Source organism: Mirounga leonina, unplaced genomic scaffold (assembly GCF_011800145.1).
Source record: "Mirounga leonina isolate KUSES-001 unplaced genomic scaffold, KU_Mleo_1.0 Mir_127, whole genome shotgun sequence".
In the NCBI taxonomy this organism is placed as follows: Eukaryota; Metazoa; Chordata; class Mammalia; order Carnivora; family Phocidae; genus Mirounga; species Mirounga leonina.
Genome location: NW_023270316.1, coordinates 24299873 through 24305872, shown reverse-complemented (window position 1 = coordinate 24305872; position 6000 = coordinate 24299873).

The window sequence follows — 6000 nt, the reverse complement described above, 5'->3', positions numbered from 1 at the left end:
TGAAAAGATGAAAAGTGTACTCTTTAATAAGGTTTTCATGAAGTTTCTGAAATTAACAATAAAATTATTTGCTTGTTTATAAAAATAAAATAAAATTATTTGCAACATTTATCTTCCAGGGTAATGCTATAATGTTATATTAATGTTAGTAATGTGATATTACAGAACAGAGTAGATGGTGAAATCATGTTAATGAAGACAACCAAATAGTAAAGTCACATTAGGGTAAACAGGAAGTTGAAGGTTTAGAGATGATTTCACTTTACAGTAGCAATTTCATCCCCAGTAGTGACTCTAAATCTTGACCTGAAAGGTAGACTATTAATATCTGGGGACGTTATCAGTCCTGCTCTTTACCGCTACTTGAGGCATCTTAGTGGTGAATCAAGTTCTGGGAGATGGTTGTTTCACTAAATGTCATGTTGCTTGATGGCCATTTGTTAGAACATCTGACCGTGTACAGCAGCATTTGTGGCAACAGAGACTACACATGTAAATAGTACAACACAGACAAAAAATAGAATTATCTGAGTTTATAGTGTGCTTCTAAACAAGTAGCCAAGAGTGCCCAAATTAAACCAAGAGAATAGATCCCATTTCCAGTCCAAAGTGTCCTCAGAATCAGATATAGTTATATTAGACAAATTACCTAATTAATTTTTTCAGATCATTGTATTAATATTAAAGATCCTAGAGAGATCTACATAGATATAAGCATACCATATTTCCCCTAAAACAGTACATGTTCCTCCTCTAGAGGCCAATATGCTATCTGAAAGGCTCCATTCTGAAACACTGCCTCTCAATTTTCTTGGGCAAAGAAGGCATTATCTAGCACCACTTCCCTTCTGTGACCTATACACATAGAATTTCCCCACATCCTGGACATCCTGTAAAGCACAGACTAAAGAGGTTACAGGAGAGAAGAAAATAGTCCAGCATTGCCTTGAGGGGTTAGGATTTCAGTTCTGAAAATGAGGATCAGTGCTAACAATAAGGCACTGCTCATCAGTAATGGCATACCCCTAGGAAATCAAATTTTTACTATTAAGGTAAATAGACTTAAAGCAAAAGTAGTTCTTGCTCATAAGATCAGTAAAAGGGAGATAGTCTCCAAATGTACACCATCTGTTCTCCAATCATCTTCCAAGTTTTCTTTCTTTTTTTTTTTTTTTTAAGATTTTATTTATTTTTTTGACAGAGAGAGACACAGTGAGAGAGGGAACACAAGCAGGGGGAATGGGAGAGGGAGAAGCAGGCTTCCCGCGGAGCAGGGAGCCCGATGCGGGACTCGATCCCAGGACCCTAGGATCATGACCTGAGCCGAAGGCAGATGCTTAACCGACTGAGCCACTCAGGCGCCCCCCAAGTTTTATTTCTATTAAAGTGCATTTACCAACTATCTTTTTTTTTTTTTTTTTAAAGCTAGCTTTAATACAAGATACTGGAGTATTGTTTCCTTTTTTTAAATAATAAAGTTATATAGGATTTTAGATTTTTGGCTATTTAGCCTGTTGCAGTGTATGCCACTTAAAAGTTACTTAATGGTTGAGTCAGTTACCCAGGAAACCAACTAATTCATTACAAGGAAATTGTACCAAGGTAAGCCTAGTGGCTCCCAAAGGAAAATGTTCACAAATCCAACAAGCCATTTTATTATATGCTTTAACAAGTTTATGAATAAATTGTGTCCAGGTATTAGACCAATTTCAAGGGGTGGGACTAAGGATTCCAAAAGCTATATTAAGAAAGATTTAAAAGAATGATGATTTTTTTTGTCCCATGTATCTTGGGTAGAAATTTTCTATATCTCATATAGCCAGCTACTTCATTCAAAAGTCTTAGATAGAAGCAGTCTCCAAACGGAAACTGGTTTCAGGCAGTTTATGAGTTCTCAGATCAAGATTTCTAGTAGGAACTATCTTCCAGTGATAGAACGATAGCTTTGTCCTCTTTAATTAAGATACATAAATGCAAGTCAAACCCCTGAAGTTTCAGTACTAAAACAGCTACAGTAATTTTGACAGGATTCTTTCCGTCACTGCTTGAGGACGGTCATTCTCTACTGGATCTTCTATAACACCATTTCTCCAGGTGTTGGGCCAAGCAAGGATGGTTTAGGAGAATGTTGAGGAAAGGTTGACTGTATCTGTTGATAAGAATGGGTGCATTGCATGAATCTCCTAAAATATTTGGGTATGTCTACTTGTAAGAATGAGGAGTATAAAATATGAGTATGGTTATTAGCTCATAATAAGAAATTTAAAGCATCCCAATAGGAGTTTTATTAAAACCAATGACAATAGCTTAGGCCAAGAAGTTTGAGCATCGGGCGCCTGGGTGGCTCAACTGGTTGGGCGACTGCCTTCAGCTCAGGTCATGATCCTGGAGTCCTGGGATCGAGTCCCGCATCGGGCTCCCTGCTCAGTGGGGAGTCTCCTTCTCCTTCTCCCGCTCCCCCCTCTCGTGCTCACTCTCTCTCTCTCTCAAATAAATAAATAAAATCTTTAAAAAAAAAAAAAGAAGTTTGAGCATCTTTGAGAAAATGACTAATTTTATTTCCAGATTTCGATTTATTTTTTACACCTTTCATAAAGAATGGGGGTTATATAAACTGTGAAGTTTATGAAGAGTTGTAGGGCTTTGCAACACTCTTTAATAACACAGGTGCCCTTGTCACCAGAGAGATAGCTTGGAGTACAAAATCAGGTAATCTTTTTTGCTGCTATTTGAGATGTAGCTCTTTGACAAGGGAAGGCTACACAAGAATAAGCAAACAATGACCAACATGTATTCAAAGTCCAGATGGGGGAATAATGGTATGAAAATTCGTTTGGAGATGTTTAAAAGAGTCCTGAGGTTTGAGCTTTTATGTGTCATCCCTTTACAGTTTACCAGGATTATGGTGGTAGCAGATATGCCAGAAACAAACTTAGTAGTTTTACTATAAACGTTCCTCAACAATGTTCAGTAAGTATTGTGGCCAATATGTTCTTACTGTGGTGGTAATTCCATGTAAATTTTTTGCAAGTATCCATTAAGGTTCTGCAGGGCTATTTAATCTCTAATCTCAGAATACTAAAGTTTATTTTCACGCTTGGTAATCAGATTTTCCCACTATCACTTTTCTAATCAGGAAACAATCATGGATATTCTAAAATTGTCCCTCTAGGGCACCTGGGTGCTCAGTTGGTTAAGCGACTGCCTTCGGCTCAGGTCATGATCCTGGAGTCCCGGGATCGAGTCCCGCATCGGGCTCCCTGCTCAGCGGGGAGTCTGCTTCTCCCTCTGACCCTCCCCCCTCTCATGCTCTCTCTCTCATTCTCTCTCTCAAATAAATAAATAAAAAATCTTAAAAAAATAAAAAAATAAAAAATAGAATAAAATTGTCCCTCTAAACTTCTTCAAAGATCTTGCCACATGGTATATCACAAGGTCTAGGATCTTATTATGGTAGTATCTATGGGGAAATGATCAGCCAGGAAATTTCCTTTAGTTTCCATGTCTAAGCCTTTTTGTGTAAGTTTCTACATTTTTGATAGTCACTACCATAGAATGCATTAAAGCAATCAAAGTTTCTCTACCCTCGTGGTCATTCTTAGTTGAGTTTCTGCTGAAGTCAGAAAGCTATTGTTTCTAAAACTTTCTGAATTCATAGATAACACCAAAAGAATACCAACTATCAATGCACATATTCTTCTCAACTCTAGTTAATCAGTAAAATCTAGCAAGCTTGATTTAGTTCTGCTATCTTGGTAGGATTTTCCTATGATAAAGGGTTACAACATATCCCACTTTATATTCTTTTGTTTCATTCTTAAGGTATAACCCATCCACAAAGTATTTTTCACCCTAATTTTACCAAAGGAGTTTCTAATAAGCCTAAGGGTTTCTCTCCATCCCCCACCCCCACCAGAAGCTAGTACTAGCAGGATTGGTAAAATATATAATAAATACCTCTTCTATAAGGATTCGAGTATTGGTTTTAATACTCACCCACTACCGCCCCCCCCCACACACACACCTTTTTTAAGCTTCTGGCTTTAAGGGGATAGTCCTTTATTTCGTTTCTGGTTTCAAAGCATATTGTGCTAGTTTTAGTAGAGACTTTGCTTGGTCCATCTAAATTCTCAAGGGTTCAATTCATATAATCCTACCTGTAACAGGAAATATTTTGCCCTATAAACTCATCTAATATCTTCTTGAGATATTTAATCTGGGCTTTAGATACAGGCTACCTGTAAATAAAGGTCCAAATTAGATATAACCACATTATGAATAGAGGAGTCCTCAGGGATTTTAAGGAAGAGATCATGAGGAAAGTATTTAGGGGCACCTGGGTGGCTCAGTTGATTAGGCATCCGACCCTTGATTTTGGCTCAGGTCATGATCTCTGGGGTTGTGAGATCAAGCCCCGTGTTGGGCTCTGAGCTCATTGTGGAGTCTGCTTGAGATTCTCTCCATCTCCCTCTGCCCCTCCCCCTCCTCTCTCTCTCTCTCAAATAAATAAATAAATAAATAAATAAATAAATAAATCTTCTTTTAAAAGGATAGCATTGGGGCGCCTGGGTGGCTCAGTCAGTTGAGCGTCTGACTCTTGGTTTCAGTTCACGTCATGGTCTTAGGGTGGTAAGACTGAGCCCCGTGTTGGGCTCCATGCTCAGCACGGAGTCTACTTATCTTTCCCCTCTGTTCCTCTCTCTCTCTTTCTCTCAAATAAATAAATAAACTATTAAAAAAAGGATAGCATTTAATATGGCAATTCCACTTACATTATAATATTTCCTATTTTGTTAGGGGTTGTGGCATAACAAAGGAGGAAAGAATATCCTCTAGTTAATGTATGAATATGAGTGCTATAGGCCAGGATATAGTGAATATCTGAGAATTGTTAGAGATAACTACCACTAGAGTAATTATTGACTCCAGGAAGAGTTTGTATAACAACTACAAGGTTACGCTCAATATTGTAGCACCCACATCAATTAAATTTTTTGCAAAGTTGGTCTTTTGTATATATAGAAATTTCTCCTTCTAAATTTAAGGGCAAATTGGAAAACTGAAAAATGAGTGTTTGATTTTCACTCAGTACTTTCACTCGCTACTCCCATTTTTCCCGCCTTCAGTTTCTTAGCTCATGTAGGCCATTATTTCCTGATAACCTTTTTCTTTACAGTATCTACAACTATCTTTATCAAGAGACTCCCTCCTCTGCTGTTGAATACCTGGGGTAGGAGCAGCTAGTTGTTTTATCTGAAAAGTCATCAATTTATTGTCTTATTCTGTTAAAGCTCCTTGAAAGTGTTCAGTGAGATGTTGGAGGTTTGGCAAATACTAAGCTTTACTTACAAAACATAACCTAAAAATCATATTATAGCACATAAACATAATTTTAGGAAGTACTATAAATACTGGTGCAGAGATTCAAGGATTTGTTTTTCCTGAAATATTTTTATATCCATAACTGTATTTCAATAGGCCCATGTTTCTATGCCTTAATATAGTATGATTACATTAGTATCCATGATATATTGCAATGTTTTTCAACTACATGTTTCTACATTATAAGAATCCTCTATGTTGTCAAAACAACATAGAGGTCCATGCTTAATTTAAACAATCAGCTAAATGAAAATAATTATAATAGAACAGATTATAAAATAAGTTCAGGAGATGTCTGAGAGTCAAAATATAGGTAAAGAAATTATCGAATTCTGTTCCTATAGGTGGTATAGAAGAGGTCAAATTAAAAATGAGATTATGATTCTTAACATCTCAATAGTGTACATTTGGAAGGAGAAGGGACCCATGAAGGACACTGTGTAATAGATATGTATTCTACTTGTATGGGGAAGTATGTGAATCAATAAAACCATGTTTTTATGGAAATGACACACACTTCTTAAAGCCTGTCAAAAGCTAAGGAAAAGCAAGATACTGAGGGACTTATTTCATGAATACATATTCCACTTTAGAGGGATTCTAGGGCAAAGATTTTGA